The sequence below is a fragment of the Pyxicephalus adspersus genome, chromosome 11 (assembly GCF_032062135.1).
Source record: "Pyxicephalus adspersus chromosome 11, UCB_Pads_2.0, whole genome shotgun sequence".
NCBI lineage: Eukaryota > Metazoa > Chordata > Amphibia > Anura > Pyxicephalidae > Pyxicephalus > Pyxicephalus adspersus.
In genome coordinates this window covers 35,004,070-35,029,701 of record NC_092868.1, presented here as the reverse complement: position 1 = coordinate 35,029,701, position 25,632 = coordinate 35,004,070, and positions in this window count along the sequence as shown.

The following is a 25,632-nucleotide window of genomic DNA, read 5'->3' as shown; positions in this document are numbered from 1 at the left end:
TAAAAATTGTAACAAAAATGGAATATATATATATAACTTGATTTTTAATTATATGACTAGGTGTAATGCGCCTGGGCACACAAACCAACCAACTCCAGATATCCTTGAATCAGGTTTATTCAAAATGGTACAGCACAGCAAGGGTTAAATTCAATCAAACGAGGTACAGAAGGATAAGGCAAAAGCAGGTCAGTAACAATCCGAGGTCAGGGCAGGCAGCAGGCAGAATAGTCAATAACAATCCGAGGTCAGGGCTGGCAGAGTTCAATCAGAGTTAGTTTCAGACCAGGTCACTGAGGAGATGACAAGCAGATAAGTTTAAAGTACACAAAGACACACCCAAGCACACTGTGGTAACAGGGGCTATAGCGGGCAATGGTGTAATGGACAGGCTCTCCTTAAATGGCCAGGATGACCAATCACCTTGCGCCACCTGGCACTGTCTGATAGGAGACTGAGTAAATCCCCTGTGGCTGATTGGCCGCAGGGAATTCAAACTAACTCTGTCCCGCCCTAGGGCGAGGCAGCCGAGTGCCACGCCCTCGGGGGTACAAGAGGGACGCATGGTGACACGCGCACCTCTTCCCACAGTACCCCTAGGACGTGCACTACTTTGCACTTGCAAAGGAGTGCTGGGAGCAGGAACCACATCCAAAGGGATGCAAGGGCTGCTGCCTGGCTGAACAGTAATTAGTCCAGGGCGGATCCCTCCGCCTGTAGAGACAGACAAGCTGCGGGCAGGGCAGCAGCCTCGGCCATGCTGCCTGCTACTGTGGCGTCCCCCTCTGTGGCTGGGAACCCCAGGGACACCGCGGGCTCGCAGGGCGGGTAAGTTCCTTACACTAGGTAGAATCTGAAGCCAATGTTAAGGACTTAGAAATTGGCAGAATATATCTCATCAATGTGACCCACCTAAAATGATTCCTTTTATAATATTGTTGACAGAAGCAGAAAGTACCTTTTACTGGTAGATTTGCTTTTCATAGAATATATCCTTGAAAACTTTGACTTTTGACACACAATGGTTTCTTTCACCCTTTTACCCTTTAAATAGAGTTTTAGTCAATGGACATCTGTCTTCAAAACTTTAACACTATAAAATATATAAGTGACCAAACAAATATATCCCCTTTCACCCCCATACTTATCTTTACATTGAATTTTCTTTCATGCATTCTTTAATAGTTAATAATAGTAATAATATATATAATAATATAATAATAGTTAATTATAATTAATAATAATATTGGCATCAAATGAGTAAGTATGTACATAACACAGTGATTGGCTGCTTGTACAGATTATCTCATATTCTTCCTGTAAAGCCTGGCAAACATTTTTCTGAATGAAAGAACTGGAAAAACAGGGACATTTTTCGTTGTAACTATAAATAGTTACTGTCTATAAATAGGAAATATTAATTTCACTCCATTCCTCCACCCAGGACACTCAGCACGGTGGCTCAGGGGTTAGCTCTCCGGCCTTTGCAGCGCTAGGTTCAAATCCCAGCCAGGACATTATCTGCATGGAGTTTGCAGGTTCTCCCCGTGTCTGCGTGGGTTTCCTCCGGGTACTTCGGTTTTCCTCCCACATCCAGTTAGGTTAATTGGGTTCCACCTAAAATTGACCTTAGACTACATTAATGACATATGACTATAGTAGGGACATTAAATTGGGAGCTCCTTTGAGGGACAGTTAGTGACGTGACAATGGACTTTGTACAGCGCTGCGTAATATGATGGTGCTATATAAATACTGTGTAATAATATGTATTGTTCTCTTACTGTAGGAGGGTCTCTGTGCAGTATGCACTATCCCAATGCTTTACAAGGTAATACACAAAAAATGAACTGGGACAAGTCAACTCTTCTTGGTTTTAGAATACCAAATGTTATCCAAATTCCTTTTTCACTTATTTGTATTTCCAACAGCTGAACATTAGCTACACATTCATTTAAAAAATACATACATGGGTACCAACCTAACTTGCATATGGTTTTCAATTCTCTGAAACCAGCGTTGTGCCCAGCCAGTTCTGCCATTACACATAACCAAGTCTGAGACTGAAATCTTCCTTTGTTACTCTGTCAGTACATTGATATGATCATCCCTGTGCTCAATCTGTGCTCTTCTTAATTTGTTCACTGCCAGCACATTTGCCTAGAGCAGAGCAAGCTTGGCTCTTACTGCTGGCTCTTCCTCTGCCAGCGTTAGCGTTACAATACAAAGGATTACAGGAGGTTGCTATCAAGACAGTTTTAGCTACTTACACTAATTGCATTTAAAAATATAATAGTTTTATTTACTGCAAATGAATAATAAAAAAAACTGCAATAACTTATACATTTTTGCCTTCAGTTAAAAAAAGATCTAAAACTAATTACTAGGATTTCATATAATCTTCAACATTATAATATAATTTTAGTATTTTTTTTAAATATGTAGCCTTTGTTAAAATAATTACTAGTTATGCTCTCATAAAAGTTCACTGTTCAATCCTTTCCTGGTGAAGAATAACAGATATTTTCCAGTTGCATTGCCATGTTTCACATACGTCCCAATGGAAGCTGTGTTACCAGTTATTGAGCAGGAATGGACCAATATTGTCACTGCAGGTCAACAGATTAGACTCTGATAGAATCAGGTCTGGATCAGTTAGGAAAATTAAACTGAAGTTAGAATTTATATTTTTTTGAGCTATACTATATCTGCTAAGACAGGTATAGTACTGCTCAGGTATAGTAACAGGTACAGTAGGTAAATCAATAGGTCAATGACAGGTATAGTATGGCTCAGCCAATCTGTCCACTGGACAAGGACAGTGCTCATAGCCCGGTTGGAACAGCTCTGATCAAAGTTGGAATTGGTTCTGAATGGAATTTTATGACCACCTCTAATTGTCATCAATATCAAGCCAGTTCAGTTCAATAGTTTGCAACCAACGCTGGAGGTAATACATGTAGACAGAAAGAGGCTGATTAAAATTAGACTCAGATGTAAAATAAAAGATATTTAAGTTGTTTTAAAAAAAAAAATTGTTCCAGATACAGAGTACTTTAACAAACTTACAACTGGGAAAAGGATCTACAATAGGCTTTAAAAAGACACTCTAAGACACTGTATAAGACACTCTATACGAACAGTGCACTGTAATCCTGCCATCGATCTCTTGCTTCTCACCATTCCTTGCCAAGTAGATAGTTCTTTCTGACAGGTGAACAGGGCTGCAATGCTCTACTGCTGACAACTATTGATCAAAGATATTTGTTGTCAATAAGAAGGTGACAATGGGGACGTCCCTTGACCATGGTGAGATGGCTTGGTGCTTGATTAAGTTGGACAGCAGCTTTGTGTTCACAGATGAGACTTAAAAACCTTTAATAAACACCTTATAAGCAAAATAAAGCTCCTATGAAATGATATAGCTGCAGAATTCTGTCCTGATTTTCCCTATGTGCCACCTGATTAATGATATCTATTAAAGAAAAGCACAGAGATAAATGTATCTACTATTATCCGTTAGGAGGCCCCAGAGAAGAAATGAGGAGCTTTGCAAATAAATGGAATCCCTATTCCTTGCCTGTTTTTCTGTCACTGACACTCACTCAAAACAACATATTTGTCTATAGGAGAACTGATGGCATTTGTGACTTGTTGAGAAATAGCAGCCAAAGACACAAACTGCGCCACTTGATTCTTGAAAGATAAACATTTCACAGACTGATTTTATTGACTTGTCTTGCCCACATGCTGGTTGGGGGAATTCATAACTTACTGCTGCCTTTTTGGCAGAAGTATAGTACATTTTATATACTTTTTTTTTATTAGAAAAGCTAGTGTTTAAATAGTGGACAACAACTATCTCGCTTACAGAAAATCAAATATAAAACAAATTCTGTTCATGATAACATTACTTTAAAGAATGTTTACTGAAAAGTGCTACGTGCAGTCACGAGACTGCATTTAATGCAAATTAAGTCAAAGAGGCAGAGTATCGGTTAGAGAAACCACAAGTGAGGTGTTTTTTTGGCAAAGTGTTATTTATGATAGAAAATGTTTTTTTAATTATTTCCACTAATTATTTAATTTTTTCCACTAATCTAAAACACAAGATATCTTTCTTTAACTATTCCCACACAAAGACAAAAACTACTGAGATGCCCTTCCCCTCATAGAGAATATCCATTAAACTTTCACCAAACACAATTCTGCATTTGGGCTCCAGATGAAAATAACTGACTAAATTTAAACCTCCTCAACCTCCCCCCCTCTTTTTCTTTTTATATCAAAGTACATTAAGCTGACTCCTTTGGTAACACCAGCTCTTTATATACTTTTCTGAGCGAATAACCTTACAACAACTGTCTTAAATACACCCCGGAAGAAGCCAAGTTGGTGAAACGTGTCGGGTTAAGACACTATATGGTCTAACACAAGATCAGACCACTCAATTTAAAAAAACGTTGGTACTCACACAAGTGACTGTATCTATACCAAAATCAGTGGTAGCATACCTTGTCTTACTTTAATTAAAACACCCTGATGGAGTAATCAGGGGTACATCCAAACTCTTGTATACCACTGTATTGTCTAAATATTTTAAAAATTGTAATGTGCATATTTTCAATCATAACACTATGCCAAAAAAAAAAACACCTCACTTGTGGTTTCTCTAACCGATACTCCACCTCTTTTACCTACTGAACTTACATGCTTTTGTGAATGACGTGTGGCAAAACTTACACTTTCTAGGTGTGTCTCTCTTCCTCTTTCACTTCAAAATTTAATGCAAATTAGTCATAAATAGAAAAAAATGAGGGTATATGTGTTTTAGGAATACCTGTCAGTAGGGTAGTTCAAATCAAAATGGTTTTCCAATTGCCTGGTAAGAGGAGGCTGCATAAAGGGTGGTGGTGATGGGTCGACCCAGAGCCCAGGTGTAGAATGTCATAGTAGATACACATTGGGATGCTGATTGTGGTCATGACTGCAAGGAGTGAGGAGAGCAAATGGGATGGTTTTCCCCAAATCTTATTCTTAGTAAAACTAAAACAAAGTAATATAAGGGTTACATTTTCATAAAACATACATACAAACACATTTAACCTTTTTGCAGCCTAATAACATCTTGCACTGTTTCAATGGACCTAATTTATTAAAGCTTGTTAAGACTGGAGAAGATACACTTTCATCAGTGAAGCTGAGTGATCCAGCAAACCACTCCAGGTTCAGCAACTTCTGCAGCACTGGCAAACAGAAGGAATGGGGAAGGGGCCAATCATACTCTGTACCTGCAAAGTTTGATTAGTTAATTTTAAAATTAGTGTAATTTGCATGCAATTTTCAAACTTTTTTACCTCTCATTGACCATGTCTAAGGAGGGGCCAAAGACTCAATTCCTAAATGATTGTGAAAAAGATGGAGGTATAATAGACATTAAAATAAAATACAGCCACTCGGGATTGCCTGCACATACATGCAGCAGCCAATGTAACTTAATGTACCTGATGGCAACTATCAGACAGACAGTGGGTCAAATTTAATAAAGCCATGACTGAAAACATTTGCCAACTTAAAGCTAATGATTTTATGAAATCCATTCCAGTTTTGATGGAGCACCCAGGTTCACCCATGATAGTCTATCTTCTCCAGACTTTATAAATTAGGATTAATATGTTTCAGGGTTTGCAAGGGCCCCCTTCATCAGGGTTTTAAGACACAACAATATAGGCCTGATTTATTAAAGCTCTCCAAGGCTAGAGAAGATACACTTTCATCAAAAAAGCTGGTTGATCCAGCAAACGTGGAATGGATCTGGTCCAGCATTCAAAACATTAGCTAGCAAATAGCACATGCATTTGAAGGAATCCATTCATGGTTTGCATACTTGGTCTACCTGTACTAATCATTATCCACCAGGGGACTTCAATACGACGATATTCATGCTATGAATCTATCCTCTAACAATCTCTGTCCCATTCCCTTCTTCCTCCATTGTTCCTTTTTCCTTAGGGCTTCTCCCAATGTCTTCATTTCATTGCTTTGACTCATCCTTTCTTCCTTTTTTTACCTGGCTTTTCTTTTGAAACATTGCATCTGAAAGGACTTAAAAGATGTGACCATTTCTTGGCTTCCCTCTCAGTGAAATCCTCATACAATGGATTTTTTTGGAGCAACAAGGATAATTTTCCCAGGTACGTTTGTAGTGATGTCCTTCCTGGCTTCCCTCAATCGTAACAATGATTGTCTAATATAGTAAAGAGCCATGGCTTTTTATATTACTGTACACGTTTATTGTCATTTTTGTTCTTGGTGGTATGATTTTTGATTTTCTGTTTATTTCTAAAACTAATACAAATTATTGAAACCAAAATACATTGTCTGTTTTTCTTTACTGGATATGAAGTCCAATTCTAGGGCTAAGTTCATACAGACGGTGAAGTGCAGGTTCTGGGGATGCTCCTGGTTATCCGGCATCCTTCCAGCCACAAGCAGGAGTCACTGTCATGTTCATTCAAAATGTAGGTGCTTTTGGATGGGCTGCTGGTAGATCGTAGTCAACCACCCCAAATCATTTTATATGGGCAACTGTGCAAACTACTGTGAGAAACTACTTACCATTTAGCCATGATACCATTTGATGGAGAAGTGGTAGCCACATTGTCTCCTTAGGTTAATTTCAGACATGTGATTAATTATAGCTCTTATTCATCCATACAGGAACCGTTGGGAACCATTTTTGTGCCCATGACCTTGTTTGTGTTGTGGCTTTGGTGGTTTGTGGTGCAGATCCTGGATATGACACATAACTTATGTCTAACATTAAGCAGGCAGCTGCTTCTATTAACTTGAATGTGGACTAATTCCAACGTCAGTGAGCTGTGATTGCAGTGCAGTTGTAGAGGACTGAAATCCATAATCCCTTGCAGTGCAACAAACTGGTACACAACCACACCTAACTACATGACAAAGCATTCATCAAACGCTGTGCCCAGATGCAGCTAACCATGCAGTTTTATACCACAAATCTGAAAAGGGACTTTGTCAGTATAAACCAGCCCTAACAGCTTAGAAACACATGCTGGTTGTTTATATTATAAGGCTTGGCAAATCAAAGTGGCCTATCTGAATTCTTCTCCCATAGATAAACACTATACATTTGTTGTAAATTCTTAAATTATTTCTCCCCAAAGCTTATAGATACAGAAGTGAATGATGTCTTTGTTTTAAAGGGATTTTAACACCAGGAACATAATAATACTCCAGTGTGCATGATCTGGGCACAGATTTACTTTTATTTGGTTATGCATCTGTGACCCTTCACTAGCCTGCCTGTCAATGAAAATTAAAGTGCTAAAAGTTGCCCGCCACCACTATCAAACCTGCCTTGTTTGTGAGCATGCAGAATTCTATAATACGACCCATGCTCTGTATTCCCTTTCCCAGAGCCATTTAAAAGGTCACAGATCTCTTCTGGTTTTAAAATAGCTACATGTTGTGTTGTTTTTTTAAGGATTTGTTATTTATAATTCTGGCTGATGTGGGGATAATTCATGCTAGAGGACATGCAACAGACAGACGAGGATGAATGAGGGACACAATTAAAAGCACAATCTGACTAAATTCCAGAGCAATGTCTTGTAGCAAATTATCACGTTTAGTGATCTGATTCACAGGAAGATTCTCTCTTTCATCTCTTGTGAAGCTCTGGGAGACAATCAAGTATTTCTGGCTAATATCTTATGCACACATAATTAGGCATCAACAAGAACCATCTGGGTTGTGCGTTTAGTCAAATATTTGCAACAACTTCACAGAGGGAAGTTAGATACATTTCAAATCCCTCCTTTAAACTTTTCACCATATTGTGGTCTGCCCCAGATGCACAGAAAACTCCGAGATGCAGGCCAAAAAATGTCAGTTTGTGTCATGCCAGCCCACACAGCATATGACAACTGAAAAACCTCTTAATCCTAGCTAGAGTATAATAATATTTACAAAAAAAAACAAAAACAAGCTGGGTTGTATGGTAAGTTTGTATATTAAAGAGTACAGTAACATGACTAGGATGTAGTATGGCCGTCATAACGCATAAATGAGTATGTAAGAATCGTCATTCCCGTGAGCTACCCTCAAACAAACTGTACCATTCTGTACAATTTCTATATTTTTATTTTTGATAATGATTTTGCATTTATGGTATGTTACTGTATCCAAAACAAACTTTGGTTGAACATATTGTGTTTATTGTGATCATAATAACAATAAATTCAGTCCAGTGCTATTAGTCCAGTGATATTAATCCTCTGAATTCCACTTGAATTCCACTGAATAAGTAACAAAAACTACTCCAATCCATAGCTACCAATGAGATTACACTTAATTATAAACTAAGAAAGAACATGAAAACTGCATTTACTCACTGGCCCTGATTTATTAAAGCTCTCCAAAGCTGGAGATAGTACACTTTCATCAGTGCAGCTGAAACCGTGAATAGATTTCTTTAAAGTTGTTTGCTATTTGTTAGCAAATGTTTTCAATCCTGGACAAAATCCATTCCAGGTTTGCTGGATCACCCAGCTTCACTGATGAAAGTGTATCTCCTCCAGCCTTGGAGAGCTTTTTTAAATCAGGCCCATTGAGTTTTAACCTTGGACACAAAGTCTGGCCATCAGTGCTAACCTTCAAAACAGTAATCGACAGAAATGCCAATAATATTGATGTGAATAAATACATACATGGTTGTAATTTTAAAATATTTAAAAGGTGAAAAAAACAAAATCACGTGTGCTCAGTCTATCTTTTAATTTCCCCTTGTTATAAGTTTAAGTATTTTGTACTTTTGGTACAAAAAGTTTGGTGATGATGGATTGTTTGTTCCTAAATGGTATTATGTATGTCATTGTTTTTGTATTCATGTAAAGTGCTACAGCTTGCGTTTGACAGCTGTGATCTGTCAAATTAGAGACAAATGCAGTTCCATAACGTGCCACTAGGTATCACCCAACTATAACCTGAGATTGTTTTTATAATGTCATTTTAAGGTAAAAATCTTGTTTTTTATCTGAGTATATAAAGTAATCTCACTCACCAGATGCAATGTGACCCTCGAAGGTAATAGCATATCTCAATGCACTTGTTTCTTTAAATAACCCATATGGATTGGAATCCCTCTTGTTCCACACTCAGGAACATCAATCTCATCATTAGAATTTATTGTTTATTTAACAGATAATTTTTTGGCTTAATAAAAAAACACCAACAGCTGGTGATTCACCTTATAGGTTGTTTGGGCACTGTTACTGAAAGTTGCCTTGCAAATTCTGTTATTGAGAAGTGCCCTTGAAGCAGTGTAGGTTTGGTTGTTAAGGGTAGGGTTAAGTCTTTGATATTCTTGGCACTTTCAAAGGTTCCTTCCTTTTTTAATCTTTGCCAACAGCTGCTTGTTGTGTTAATGTTATTTATTTATTACTGTTGTCCTGTATTTATAATTCATTATGGAGTTTTGTTAATAAAAAAGCTTCTATGGCACATTTGAATCCGGGTCATGCAGAGTTTGTTTATTTTGTACTTTTAAGGGATTGGTAGTGGGCCAAAAGCATCTGACGTATCCTTAAATCAAGGTATTTACAAAGATATAGTAATATTCACTTGGAAAGCCATACACAAACGTGGAAACATACAATCACAACGTATATTCTGCACTTATCCAATGCAATAACAATCTGCAAATGCAGTTTTGTAATAAAAAAATCAACATTAACTGCAGACTCAATGGATTCAACTCCACAGTGAGTGTTGTTTATTCTGACATAAAATCCTTTTAATCTGGTTTTATTAAGATTAGTAACACACAGCAAAGTAAACAAACAAAAGGAATGGAAAATAATCATAAGAGCAATCAGTTAGATGGTGGCGAGATGGACAATTCAGTGAATGTAGAGAGGATATAGGCACCACGGTCAGAATGATGGTGCTTGATTAGATGGAGCCGTGTAGAACAGATAATGGTGGAGGAAAGGTAAAAATGATACAAAGCAAAACAGCACAGAATTACAGCATGCATGACTGCATGGTTCCTATATGTATGTGTCAGAGACATAATCAGCGTATGAGATAAGACTTGACGTTTGACATGAAAACTCAAATTTCTGCATGCTATAAAAATCTCAATGTGTCATTAGGCAGTCAGCTCCTCATATACCACCTTCAACCCAGGTGGCATAAATCAACATCAGATGCATAAACCTACACACAGCCTTGTTTTTCAATAAACATAAAGGAGACAAAGGCTTAATAAGTCTTACAATGTGAAATAATGTATAGGTCATAAAAATCATGTTGTAAAGGCTTGGAAGAAAGGGATGTTGTATTGTTCGTAATGACTAGATTCCCTTTCCATTTTCTAAATCATGCAGAGAAGATGAAAGAATATTCTGACTAATACAAACTATGGAGTCTATTTATAAACCAGTGAATGTGACAGTCAACCCGAAACCTCTGGTGGAGACACAATCACTGCCATTAAACACACATGGACTTGGAAGATTCTCCACTAGGGAATATCTGGTGATTGTCAGATTCAGTGCTATATTTATAGAATCCTAAAAGCAACCCATAAAGTTTTTTAAAAGACACTTTTATGGCAGCTCCAAAGTGCTTAATGACCAAGGTAGATTGCATTGCATTCAAAGCATATAACAAACTCAAAAATGCAATGTATTGTAGCTTTCTACTCTTCAGATGACTTGCCTTGATTAGTTTTCTTTTTCACACTTTTTTTTACCTTTTAATGTGGTGATTCTGCAAGTAAAAGTCCTAGAATGTCAATACCCACTTATTATCATTTTGTGTCAAGACAACAGAAATAGGACAAGACTACTGGTAACCACTCTCCTCTTGTCAATAACAGATGGCAGGTGACCTGTGGTCCTCAATGCAATATAACTGTAATAGTCAGCACAGGCAGAGACCAATAAAAGCTGACATGTTTGCAAGCAAAGTCAAGGGCTTTTTTTTGGTTTATCAAACAGATATAGCAAATCGCTTTCAATGCTATACTTGACAGACCAAAAGGGATCAAATAAGAGAATTTCATTGTTAGGGGTTGCATTTACATTAAAATCATTACATCTAACAGTCTCCATAAGAGATGCAATTTCTGAACCACTAAGGCCCCTTTCACATATTCTGGAGAATTTGGCCAGCTGAATTAGTGGAGCTGTACAATACCATCAATGACAGTTATGTCATATGGTCCTGTGCCAAATCTAACCATGGAACATCAGGGATGTTCAGTCCAAGTTGAATGACCGATGTCCTGGCTGATTTTGACATCAACCTAAACCTGAACACCAAGCCTACAAATAAGTGTCAGGAATCATTAAACTGATTTAGTTTTCTTTTCCTTTGAAGCCCGTTGTGACCATAAGTGTGCTGCCCTCAGTTCAATGACAATTTTGCTTTGAAGTATAAAGAACAGGAGATAAGCTTCAAATTGCTAAGTAAACAAACCAGGAAGAATCTTCCTGACAGATGAACTGACAACGAACAAAAAAATGAATTTTCCTTACATGTACATCTCTTCTTCTTATGTGATACCACACTTATCGGAGTCTGCAGTGAAGTTGTGGATTTTTTTTATAGAAGAGAACAGTAGCAGTGCAGTAAAATTACTTTCTGTCCTATTTGCAGTTCCCTTTTCTTTCCTGCAATGCTGAAATATCCCAAATTGCTCATTGCCATCACACTACAGGTGTGGCTAATAAAGGGAGATGGGTTGTACCACTAAGCACTATTTTCCAGAAAGAGAGCAATAAAAAAAACTGCATAAATATAAATCCACATTTCATAGTCAACACATTTTAGGATGTGTACACAGGATTCCCTAGTGCCCCCTATAGGTCAGCTTTGCATATCTTGGGTAAGTGGTGGTCATAAGTTGGGTTCTGGTTGTTCTACAAGAAAGTGGAAGAAATCATTAGGTTTACATATCAAAGCAATTGCTTAGAAATGTTCACTTCAGTCATCCAGTGCAAGACAAAAACTCTATTATTACATTTTTCATATTACCACAACACACTTCAGCTGATAAGTGTAAATTGGAAAACCCAAAAAATAAAATTATAATGCAACATGATGAGTTACCTGTGTGTATGTTATTGCACTGTATGATATAAAATGCATTTTAAGCTTGCAACACATCTAATTTCATTGTCACCAACCTGTTTTTTTGATTGCTGTAATTGCTTGAAGATGACATCACTTAGCCAGAAAGTGGACACTTCTACATACTTCTATACAGTTGTTACTAACTAATTCTACACAGCTCAGGGACATCTGAAGCTCATCAACATCAAATACATAAAAGCAATTCTTTTTTTTTCATCATCCTGGTATTATTCATTTATACTGAATTCTTTTAAATGCACAGTAAAATGTCATCTAAGATTTGCAAGTCTATCTAGAAATTTAGCAGAGTCCTTTGAGTTTTATAGGTATTCACAGAAAAAAGCTTTTTGCTGGAATCCCATCCCTTTTTTCTATCTTGGTACAGATTGAAAATCTAATAGAAAATAAAAAAATATTACATTATTCTTTTATCACCCGAGTACAGCAAACCATTTTCTACATTGATTCCTTTTCCTATTTGTGCTTTAAACCACAAGTTGAACACTCCTGGTCCAAAGTGCTTGAAGATGATTTGGAACCAGAATGCGGGTAGGGCAGTCGTAGAGTAGAAAATAGCTGCATAAATTGCACGTCAGGTGTTATGATATAATGTGACACATTTGTTATCTTGGGGACTGGAGCTTGTTGTGTATCTCCAGCTGATAGAGGACATTGTCACACCCAGGTCTATCCATCCTGCTTAGTACCAGTCCTGCTTTAATAGGAATAGAGAGGTGGGGAGGGAGGACTCCTGTTCCTTTTAATCCCCTGAGACGTAAGAGATGTGGCAGCTCAACTCCATCCCTTATATGGCTGAATGAACGCACCGCTCTCCCCTCCTCCTAACGAGCAAACAGTCGCTCTTACGTGGCATCTCCTCTTGTTAAAAGATGCAGGATGGAGTTAAATACAAATCACTATGAGAAAAAAAAAATACAGACAGAATTTATCAAAGAGCTGCCTGACTGGACTGTTTGACGCACATCTAGGAGCAAAAGCCATTTGAGCCAGATGGGAAAAAACACATTTGAGAGGTGAGGCCAGAAGCTGAGCTGCAGACATTGAGAAGATAGGTACATTGTTTTCCATGAGTGGGCACCCTTAATATAGAATAAAGAATATACAGGGGGTCTATGATACACTTTTGGGAGTCATTGTACCCCCTCTATGCTGGATCTGGCAACAACAATCACCTTTGATAAGGATTCCAATCACTTCCATGCTCTTTTATGCTTTTTTTTCTTTAAAGCAATGTTCAGTCCCATCGTTATTCTAACAAGATAGGTTTGACTTAAGATTTTCTTTTTTACCAAGAAAACGGTAAATTAGGTGGCCCTGAAGGATCATGTAAATCCAGCTGAGTACACTGAGCCAGATACATAGGTTTTATTTATTGAGAAGTCAGAACAGATTAACCTGCACTGATATTATCCTATCTAAATAAAATCTGCACTGGAAAGGTTGACCATACCATTTTTATATCTCGTTCAGACACATTGATAAATTCCTAGGGGAATTGATAATTATTAATGGAAACCTGTATTTTAGAAAATATAGAGGCTGTCATTGTTGAACACCTTTAGGTCCATGGCATGGTAAAAGTCCTTTAGACTTATTACCCAGGTGAAATGTTTGCACTTGACCAGTTTAACAATTGGTAATTGCTTAGTCATCAGCCCCAAAACATACCACACATATATGATATTTTACTCTTCTGGTGAAAGGGAATTGGGATGCTTGGAATCACAGGACCATGCTTAAGATATTCCAGCAAATTAAAGCTCCTGAACTGATTCTGAAATTATTTCCACTCTGAATAATTCACAGTTGGTGTTTATGTTTTAGTAGTAATTTAATAGTTTTAGTGTGCTCATTGGGTTGGTGCATAAGGTTCTAGGCCGTAGCATTGTTTGGCCAGTCATAGGATTGTTATGCAGAGGCAGAAAGAAATACTTACCTTCATTTACAGTATTAATTCCCCATTAAGTGAGGTGGTGTTCCCCTGATGATGAAAGTGATTCAAGAAGGAGCAAAGCCTCCCCGATCCAGCCAACAAGAAACCAGCCCATGTGAAGACGTAGGCATATTGCTGCACTGCCAAATGTATGATTTCCAAAGTGTCATGGCCTTTAGAGCTCAAACAACTTAATATGCTGCTGCTTTGTTGGCTGACTTTGTTGGAAGAATTTGTGATCTTGCTAATCCCTGAAACAACTTTCATTAGGTAGTGGCATTTGAACCTTGGAGAACTTTCAGCTGGTGAAGTGTTGCCTCTTTCAGAATCTTTAGAATGACATAGGCCTTAGAGAACATTAAATGCCTAATGGTTGCTGGTTTTAAAAGTAAGGACATGGAACAAGAATACAAATTGAAAAAAAGTCAAGAGTAAAAAGAAAACTAATGTATGTAGTTGTTCTAAAACTCAACTGAGATTTTACAATTTTACTCACTAGGATGGTGAAATGCTGGCAAAGGTGGCAACCCTAAACGACAATCAAACACAATTAGAATTTAGAAGAGAAGATGAGCAATGGCATCCTCCATAGTCAATCATTATTGGTTTCCTTCATTTATTGCGTTTGAGATATTTGTCTATGCAGCTGATTAAGGACAGTTGTAAAGTGTAGTCACCTATTACACTTCTGCTTCTGTAAAATTTGCAACACAGTCTTGTAATGACTGCCTCTGGAGACTGTACAGATCTGCAGTCGATCACATGGGAGTTGAGAAATACCCAAATCCCAAATGTCAATTTGCCTGATATGGAAATCATTTTACTCATCACTGTCTTGATTGATATGCCTAGCATGTTAGAGCAGCTAAATCTTCTGCTGCTCAGTGTTTGGTGCATGTGCAGGCACCCAGACCCAAAACCACACCCTAACAATTGCCTAGGCAGTGTATTGGATCAAAACCTAATATTCCTGTGGTCTTGTGGATTTGTAGCTATTCTTCACTAGCTATCATGTAATGGACTATCCTTTTGTATGGCATTGCCAACATCCTGAAAAATACTTGTTTTCTGTTCCTTATGCTTTAGGTTGTATAACCATTTGTAACCTTGAGGACTCTGCACCTTCATATACATCCAATATTGCAGTTATTCTCATTAAAACTACAAAATAATTCCTGGTAGTGTCTTATATCACTTACTACCTTACATGTACAATATTCATTTCCCAGCATTTTTATGCCATTAGCACATCTACAAAAAGCAGAAATGAATCATCTTTTAAATAGGTTGGTATCCTGCTATCTTTTAAATAAGATGTCTGTCATTAAAGATTGCAAAAGCTAATAGCTTATAAAGTTGTAATGAGTTTTCAGTAAATATATAACTTACTTACTTATTTTCTTTCTTTTTCTATGCATTATCTAACCAATCTATCTATCTATCTATCTATCTATCTATCTATGGAGGTATTTAGTGTGAACACACTATTAGGCATGCTCCTTTAACCTGGGAATCCTTGTATCTCAGTTAAAATGACGCTGAATTCTTTAAACCTGGACAGGTTTTGTGACAAAGGATTAGGACAGACACCTTATTAAACATCTTGTAGCAGGTTAGAAAACAAGGACATCTTGAAAGGTCAGATCCAGGCTGACAGGCACTGTTTCTGTACATCAAATTAAACAGAGTGACTCAGAGTCTCAATTACTGTTCAGCAACAGCACCAACATCTTGCGGGAGATTCGCCCAATGGCAATTTGGCATCACACAGAGATCACAATGTAATGAACTGGAGGTCAGAAGATCTCGGTGTTGAATAAGATTTCACTGTGATGGATCCTGGTTTTTAATAGCCTGAGGAAGATCAGAAAATATTACTGTAAGTGAGGATATATGACACAGCACTGATAAAGATATCAGTAAAATGGAAGCATCACATCTCTCTCTGCAGAATGTAAACTACCAATGTGAAAGATAAGCACACAGAAGTAATCTAAACACTTAGGCAAGGCGCTGATTACTAACTATTTTGCATACATTTATAATTAGCTTGTTCCCAGTAGCACAGTTTTGGGGTACCCTAGAAAAGATTTTACAAATATGTTACTGTAGGAACCAGGCCGATGTAAAATATGCTTCAGTCTAAGATAATCATAAATATGTTGCAGATGATTTCTGTGTGTTTAAAGGCTTTATATTTTTATGATGCATCTCCTGGGGCTGCCGGGACTGAAGGAACACCTGCGCATGTAGACTTAGGTAGGAGTTATATCATGCCAGCCAGGACAAGGTGGGTGAAGATCAGGACACATAGAAGAAAAGAAGGTAGAGGTGTCTGTGATGGAACAGGGGCAGGTGAGTGTATTTTAAAAATTGTTCTCAGACAGGTAAGGTTATTTATTTGCAGAAATGATGCCACATGTCCCTTCTGAAAGTATTGGACCTGCCTGGTAGCCTTTTAAATGTTTAGCTATAGTCTCTAAAGCATAGACACTAACTGACTTGTTGACCTTAGGGGCGGACTAGAAGGGCATTATGTCTTAGAGATTTTGCAGGAAGAGTGCAGAGGACACAGGACAGCTCTGAATTTCTGACAAGATTCACAGGTATTTTTGTACTTATATACACATATACAGATAAAAAAACCTTACCTGCCTGTTTGCAAAGTTTTATTTAAACTCACCTTCAATTGCTCTGTCACTAGCATCTTCATCCCAACGTCTTCTGGGTTTGGAATCTTCAGCCACGTTGCTTGGCCAGGCCAAAATGATAAACCTTTCTACACTTATGGGTTCATTCATTCCCTTTGGCCAGTTATTGTGAAATTGTACACTGAGGTGCATATTCACCATTCTCTTTACAATAAAGAAAAACTGCTAACAGGTACATTTTTTTTTTAATTAGGATTGGGCATAGCCTGTCCCTTCTGCAAAAAGAACCCGCCTGCTCACAATATTGCACTATTTCACTTCAGTTACACTTTACCAAGCCAAAAAACTGCAAATAAGTGAGTTTATTGCTACATTTTACATACATTTTCAGTCTTCCTAGGCCCTGTCTATATGTGTTTTTCTGATGAGTTAATGTTTTCTTCTTGGTGCCCTGGTTTTCACCCACAATCTAGAAACATAAAGTAGATGAATTAGCATTTGAAAGTGAAAGAAATGAAAGAAATGTTTAGAAGCTAGTCCTTTTGCCTCTGCAGCACTGGAATCTAAGTTTGAATCCCTGCCAGGACATAAACTGCAAGGAGTTTGCATGTTCTCCCCATGTTTGTGTGTAGTCCCTTGGAACACTCCTATTTCACCCATACCTACAAAACCACGGAGCTGATTTCATTGGCTCCTCCAGTAATCCACCTTGGTATGAGGTGCTGGCTGCTGGATGTAAAATAATTACATGAGAATAATAATTATAAAAAAATAACAATTAAAAAAAAGAGTTTAAAAAGATCTGCTATACATCTAAAATAACAATATGGTTTCCATTGTATAGACTGCCTTTAGTTGGTGATTAAGGAGGTATTGTCCTGTCTGCTGCAATAAAAATAGAAACACTGAGAAAATTATGTTGAGTCAGAATTTTAAAAAGCATGCTACAATTATTGACAGCTCCAAAGACATACATGATTTATCAATGAAATATCTTGCCATTGTCACAGAACAGTTCCAGCATCCAAGCATTTCTTATTTTCATAACAATAACATATATATTTCGATATAATAGATCCATAGACACAAATAAGCATTTGCTAACCATTTAATGGAAATAAATAAATATGTTCTCCATTGTGATACCAGAAGCTGCCCTGATGGACCCATGAGAGCTTTCACTTTTCTGTTTTTATGATCGATCTGAGTACCGGTGGTTTGTGTCTGTTGTATGATGGATATGTACTGTTTACATGATAATACTGAGCTATTTTAGTACAACTGGTGAAGTCCCCTTTCATGTCTCTGCACTGTCCTACACCTGGACATATGTCCTCTTCTCTGCAGAGAGCCAGCAGTATGTGCTCACTGATCTGTCCTCAACTCCTACCTCCTCGTCTGAGCCTAAAACCTCCCCAGGAGATGGATTTTCTGGCACCTGCCAAACTCTGGATAGGCTGTGACCTTTGTTATTCTCAGCATGAAGCTTCATCAACAGGGCCCCCTTCCCTTCTTCTCCACCAGCTCTTTCATGGAAAGAGAAAGCTGAAGGGAGAAAGCCTTTCAAAGGTACAATCGGCGAGGTTAATAAGAGGGATCCCGCTGGGGAAGTAGGCTGGGGGGAGAGCCAGCAATAACCTTTTCTATGGAAATATGTGTCAATCAAACCAAGCCATTGGAAGTGGACGTGTCCCTGCACTGCAGCCTCTGTTTGTGTATTTTCTTTTCCAGCACTGAGACAAACATTCAGCAGAGAAAATAGCTTGTCTGATGCAAACTGTAACCCTTTGCAGAGCCACAACCAGCATTAAACCATGCATTAGTCACATCAACAAAAACACATTTAGTAAACGAACACAGGTAACACCCTCTTTCTAATAGCTTACCCAAGAGAGAAAGATCAGGACAGGTATTCAGCATATTGTAATTAACATAATTATCCAATTAACTTAGGTTCCTATATCGCTGATCTACTCATCTACTGTAGGCGTTTAATTACCAAGTATAAATATCATATTACCATGAACAAATACTATTATCAGTATGGGCGTAGACAGTGATAACAAACAGAGATATTTTACTGACAAATTATTAAAGCTGGATATTTTCTGATTTTTTCATTTTTTTTGCCATGAATAAAGAAAACATAAAGGTATTTAATACTGATGTAAGGTTAATTTATGTGCTTTATGTAAGCATTTTTATAGTAAGCCTATGAGTCATAATGCTGCAGGAGTGTGGGATTTGTTTATGTGAAAGGTGGCATCTGCTGCACATGCCCAATTAAACACAGCTTCGGTTTTCTTTAATAACAGTCTAAACACCTGTCTTACGATTAATAATTATTTGATTATGAAATTGAGTATTAACTGGTTATAAATATGTCAAGCAGGGTCAAATGTGAAGTCAGGGTAAATGCTAGAATGGTGTTGTGTATCGGAGGGGGAAGCAACCGTGTGACATCTATTCTAGAGTGCCAAGAGCAGCATACAGCGCAATGCACAGGTGTGTTATTGAGAATAGGGTACAGAAGAGTGTATATGGTATAATGTGGGAGGCAAGGGAGCTCATGGGGTACACTAAGGGGTGCAGGCAGGAGTGAGGTAGTTTCTTTACTTAGAAATAGGATCATCCCCATCCCACTTTATTACAGCCTACTCGTATAAAGCCATCTAAAATATGGATTCTAAAGGGAGAAAGGTCATTGTCGAGGGTAGAGTTGTGTAGATCCATGTTAGGAGGTTTTTAAGGCCCATTTCACCAAGTCTCAGGGTCACTTTATGTACACCCAAAATATACTATTTCTACTATTTCTTTAAAGCTTGTTTTCAGTCTCTTTTTGCCATACCTCCCTCCTCCCCCCCCCCCCCCCACACACACACACACACACACACACACACATAGACACACATCATCCTTTAGGGCGCTGAACATGTTTTTCCACCAAATCAGACAGCACTAACTTGATAATGTCAGCATTGTTTCAACTAAAAGTAGAAGGGGAACTGAGAAGACTGGTCACTTGAGACACTTAAACTAGACAGGGGTGCCCAATCTTGTCAACAATAAATGCTAAAAATACTTCTGTCATCAAACAGATTTTAAATAAAGATTGAGGAACCCTTAGAGAAACATTGTTACAAAAGAAAGACATTATGGCCCTGATTTACTAAAGCTCTGCAGGGCTGGAGAGAATACACTTTCTTCAGCAAAGCTGGGTGATCCAGAAAACCTGGAATGGATTACTTAAAATCATTTGCTATTTGCTAGCAAATGTTTTGAATCCTGGCGGAGATCCATTTCAGGTTTGCTAGATCACTCAGCTTCACTGATCAAAGTATATTCTGCCCAGCCTTGGAGAGCTTTAATAAATCAGGGCCTATATGTACATTGGTGAGCAATTCAATTAGTTTCTGTAAAATATAATTTCTGCCCAGAGATGACCTTTAAAATGGTAGGCAGATATAAAAGACACAAAGGAATGCATCTCTGTATTCATTGTTGAATAAATGCAACTAGTGTAATACCTGAATTGACTTTGGACCAGCCTTATCACATCCCCATATAGCTGCACACAGGCTGGGTGAGGAAGGGGCAGGAGCCAGCCAAGTGCAATGCAAGCAAGTATGATGACAATGTACAATTTAGGAAGAGGAGGGAGCAGAGTTAGCAGAGGGATTACTTTTGCAGTCTGTTGCTACTCCTCCATTGATTATTCAGCAGATTCAGGGTAAAGAGATGACACCACTGCATTTCCTAATTTGGAGTAAACATTGCTGTTTTACAGATCATTGCTTTGCCGTGAAACATGCTCAAAGGTCCTACTGCTATTGCAAACACGGTGGTGGCAATAAATGAAGGTAAATAAATAAAAAAAAAAAAACAGTTTACTCACAGATAAAACGTGGTGTTTTTTTTTACTTGAAAATAAATATCTTATATTATTTATTTAATTGTATTTATACGGTATAGCGCAGATACATTATGCAACACTTTACAATGTGCAAAGTCATAACTGTCCCTCAAAGACGCTCACAATCTAATGTCCCCACTTCTTTCAATCAGCATACTAGGGTAAAATTCTTCACAAATAAACCATAATTGACTGTCATGTACACTAAATCTAAGAACAACTTTTGAGGGGAAGCCATTTATCCTAACTGCATGTTTTTGAGATGTGGAAGGAAACCCACGTAAACTCAGGTAGAACACACAACCTCTATGCAAAATGTTTCCTGTCTGAGATTCGAACCTGTGACCTAGCCCTGCAAAAGCAAGAGTGCTAGCTGTGAGCCAACCATGGTGCCCACATATATTAAAACCGGTTTCTTTCACAAGCTTGTGATTTTCCTAAATAGGACATAAGGGGCAACTAGTATGTTTATCCCCACTTCCTACCCATAAAAAGGTCCTCTGGAACTTGGTTTACAAAAGAAGGAAGGCAGCAAAGCAAAACTTTACCCCAGTGTTGTTGGAGTCTGCAGGCACGGAGATTATTGGATCTTAGAAGTCCCCTTTAATAATGGATCCCCTATATATCTGCCTTCTCAACCTTAGGATTGAGTACAGTGGTACATAGTACCCCTTATATGGACTTAAATAGCCCTAGAAATACCCACACTATGCAATAGAAAAATTATCTTTATTATTCTTTTTTAACAAATAGCTATCATCTGCAGGGTCCAGCAATGTTCAAATATGTAATCCAAAGAAGATCTATTGTTGTATGATTCCTGCCAGCTCTGTCCAGTGGATGTTATCATCTGTCATAATTCCACCTGTCAATGACGAGGTCAGTCAATATGGCTACTGGACAATGACAGCTGTCTTTGCCCGGTGGCTTAGCATGCCCATCAATTTCAGATACACTAAATAAGGCTAATAACACAAAAGCAAGTTGTTCCCCTTATGAAATTTTAGATCACATTTCAGTTCTTGCATGGTTCGATATGCAAGCTTACTTGCTTGAAAGATATTTGCTTGATTGTTAAAGCCATGTAATTATTGATATTTATATTCAGGCCACATGCTCATTTTAATTTTGCTTACAAAATATAAACATTGCTTTAATTTCCCATTTTATGTATATAATACACAGTTGTACCCTTAGGACCATGTAGGAGGTAAGGATTAATTAAAACACAAACTGTTTACATTTGTTCTTCCGTAATGCTTCTACACAAGGGAAAATAGAACATAAATTAAACATTTTGTGGCAAACCATCAAAAAGAACAACAAAATTTGTGTATTTCACAATATATCAATAACTTTCTTCTAATGCCTTTAAAAAAATAAAACTTTAAAGCTTATCATGCACATATAGAAACACTAAATAGATAAGAATAAATATTTATTGAAAAAAATATATTATTAATATTTATAATGCAAAAAGTGCATCGATCTTTTCACCCTTTTCAGAGCAATATTCACTCAAATAGAGGAAGGGTTCAGCTCCAAGTGTGCTTCTTGATGACAAAAAAGTATATTGTGTCCCAAATGTCTGTTTATGTTCATGTTTTATATAATCACAGCTTGAGGGTGTAACGTTGACCACATTTTACTGTTTAATTGCAGCAGAAAAAAAAATAGGTCACCAACATGGTAGTTCTGGAAGGGTTGCAAAAATCTGTGTGGAATATATTTTCAGTTACTAATCCTTTAACTGACAGTATGTTCCATGCACTGGCATACATATGTTATCAAGAATAGTGTAGTCATCCGATACAAGCCTTGAAGTTGTACTTTAAAAATCATTTTGATTAAAACCCTTTTTTAGGATCTAGGTTTTTCACCTGTGTTCAAAAAAAAGGATACACCTTGTAAACTCTGATTTGGCATGGTGCACTTCCTATACTAAGTTAAAGACTGACTGATGAGGCATGGTTGGCTCAGGGATTAGCATTCTTGCCTTTGTAGCACTGGGTCATAGTGTTGAATTTTAGCCAGTGCACTGGAATCTGCATCTGGAAGAGGTTTGCATGTTTTCCCAATTTCTACTCCAGTTTCTCTCTTAATTAATTAATTAACAGATAACTAAAAAATATATTACTTACAGGGTTCTCCCCAGGCCCTTTTAGCTGGGCATACCACCTGGCACTTTTCAGCACCAGCCGGCTGTTTTTGGGTGGTTACTAAAGAGTTTGCTCACAATAAAGGGGCTGCCACCCACCTACAATTTCTTCCCACCCGGCTTAAAAAAATTTCTGGGTTGAGCACTGACTTAGCTGATGTAATGATTTTTAGCTAATGTGTAGGGCACTCTTGAAATTACTTTCAGGTCTTCAGGGAAGACCTGCTATAGTTACTAAATCCACAGCTCAAAGTATATCATGGTTAGTAGGACAAATTTATCCGAATTTCTGGCCAGTGGGTAGACCATACCGATATTTCTGGCCAGTGGGACACCCATACAGATGGCAAAAAATATATAGATATAGCAAAATTTATCCTAGCAACCCCTAGAGGAACCCTAGGGTTCCACAGAACTCCAGTTGGTAAGGAGTACCATGCGAAATAATTTACCAAAATTGGTCTCATAGTATCAATGATAAGTACAGCCCAGTGACCGTGGGAACTGAACTCAGATGAACTCTCAATAAAGAATCTCCATTGAGAGTTTATCTAAGTTTGCCTGCAGCCCAGGGACCATGGGAACCTGCACCCTGGACTTGAATGGAATTTGCAAAGTCTTCATTAAATAGTTTTGAAGCAACTGATTTTTTTTTAGTGGTGGAAGTGGAACTAAAGTCTGCAAAGCTGCACCTTGGCAAGTAAACAGTTTTAATTTCTTTTTAAATCAACCACTATTCTCAAGAAATTATCTAATCTGAGTAGCCATATATTTCAAATTCCAGGCTAATTATTTACTTACCTGATAGCAATCTTTAAAGTCTGTTCAGCTACTGCAGCATCCCACATATGCTGGGAATGGAACCAGGCACATGCACAAGCTTTACATTATGAGTGATAATCCAGTGGGTCAAGTAAGAAGGCACCAGACCAGGAAGAAGAAGAAAGCAACACAACAGTGATAATGGGTGGAATGCAGAAAATTAGAAACCTTACATTACTGAAACAGATCACACCCAGAGGTAAGTGTTTCATATTATTCATACCTGTACATCATAACAAATATTGGCTGTCTCCACCACAGTTCAAAATTGCTTTGGGAAGAGTTGTACAGTTTTCTGAGCAATCCTTGGTTTGCAAATACATATAACATGGCATGTTGTACACAAATGACAGTTACCCTAAAAGCCCAATAAAACTTCCAGTATGATAGGCAAAACACATTTACGAAGTATCAATAGATACAGCCTGGAGAATTCTGCCACCTGTCAGCAGCAGAGTAGAACCCATGCTATCTGTAGGGAACAGTGATCTCTTTCCAAGGTCTGAGCTCTGAAATCAATATTTAGGTAGCATGAGCTTTACAGACTGCAGAGCTATAGACATGTTGGACCCCTGCAGAGAAATCATACATCTTCCATACAGAGAGAAAGACGTCAAGGGACAGGCTTTTCTACTCAGTCTGTGGCTGCTTTAGAAGGAAAACAATCTGTAAGAAATGGAACCTCTTTATTGTTCTGCAACTGAAATATGTATAGGTAATATAAACTGAGGGTTGAGTTAGGCCTAACAAAGGTATAAAATTTGATCTATGGTGATATACAAGTTTACTATTGGAAAGTGCACTGTTTTTTAAACACTGTACCACCTAGCATATACACATTAAATGCCTAAAACCTTCACTACATTTCTAGTCTGCTGCCTTCTTCCCCTCACTATGTATGAAAACAAAGAAGAATTGAATGTACTTCTTAAGGTGCGTACACACTTCCAATTTTTATCGTTCCAATCGAACGACGAACGATTGATTGGGCAAAAATCGTTCGTAAAAAAGTAACCAACGACGCCGACGAACGAGGAAAGTCGCTGGAAACGAACGACCGGACCGGCGGATCGGATTGGACGACGATCGTTGAACATCGTTCGTGTGTACGGTCGTTCGTTGATCGTCCATGTTCAGAGCATGCGTGATGAACGAACGTCCGTTCACTTTCCTGTCGTGCACATAGTTCCTCTATCGCTTAAACGATCGTATCTATTGTGTGTACAATATCTACGAACGATCGTGTCGTTACCTCTATGTGCAGGATCGGTGCTATACGATCGTTCGTGTATATCGTGCAGGAACGTTCGTCGTTCGTTTTCCGACGATAATAATTGGAAGTGTGTACGTAGCTTAAGTGACACATGAAAATATATAAATACTGCATTTCCTGTCTAGCTACTTTTTCTGTTTTCTGTGAAGTGTGTTTGAGAACAAAGGACTAATAAAAGTACATTCATTGACACAATAAAAAGCAAACTATAATTGTGCCCCCAATTGGTATCTTGGCATTTACCTGCACCTGGCTGCCCCTCTAGATAAATCCCTATAATGGCTATTATCCTAGCCATTCGAATAACCTTAAATCTAAGTCTGCAAAAATGCAGATCAAGTGCAAATTTTAGGACCATACAGTGTCCCTGTAAAGCCTTGGTCAGCACCAGTATTCACCAAACTCTAGTCTCCCAATCTAACGCCACAGCCTTCACCTTCACCAGCACAAGGATGGTGTCTGGGGATGGGCTGGAAGCAGACTAGGGGCCCAGAGATAAGCAATACAAGAACTACCAGACAAGTCAAAGTCATACATGGGTGATCAGTTCACCAAACAAGGTACAGAGGGATTAGGCACAAGCAGAGTCTAGGTCACAGGCAGAGGTCGGTCCAGGCAGAGTAGAAATGATGAAGGAACAGGCAATGGTCAGCAACAGATCACACGAGAATCTTTCCAGCACAGATTAGC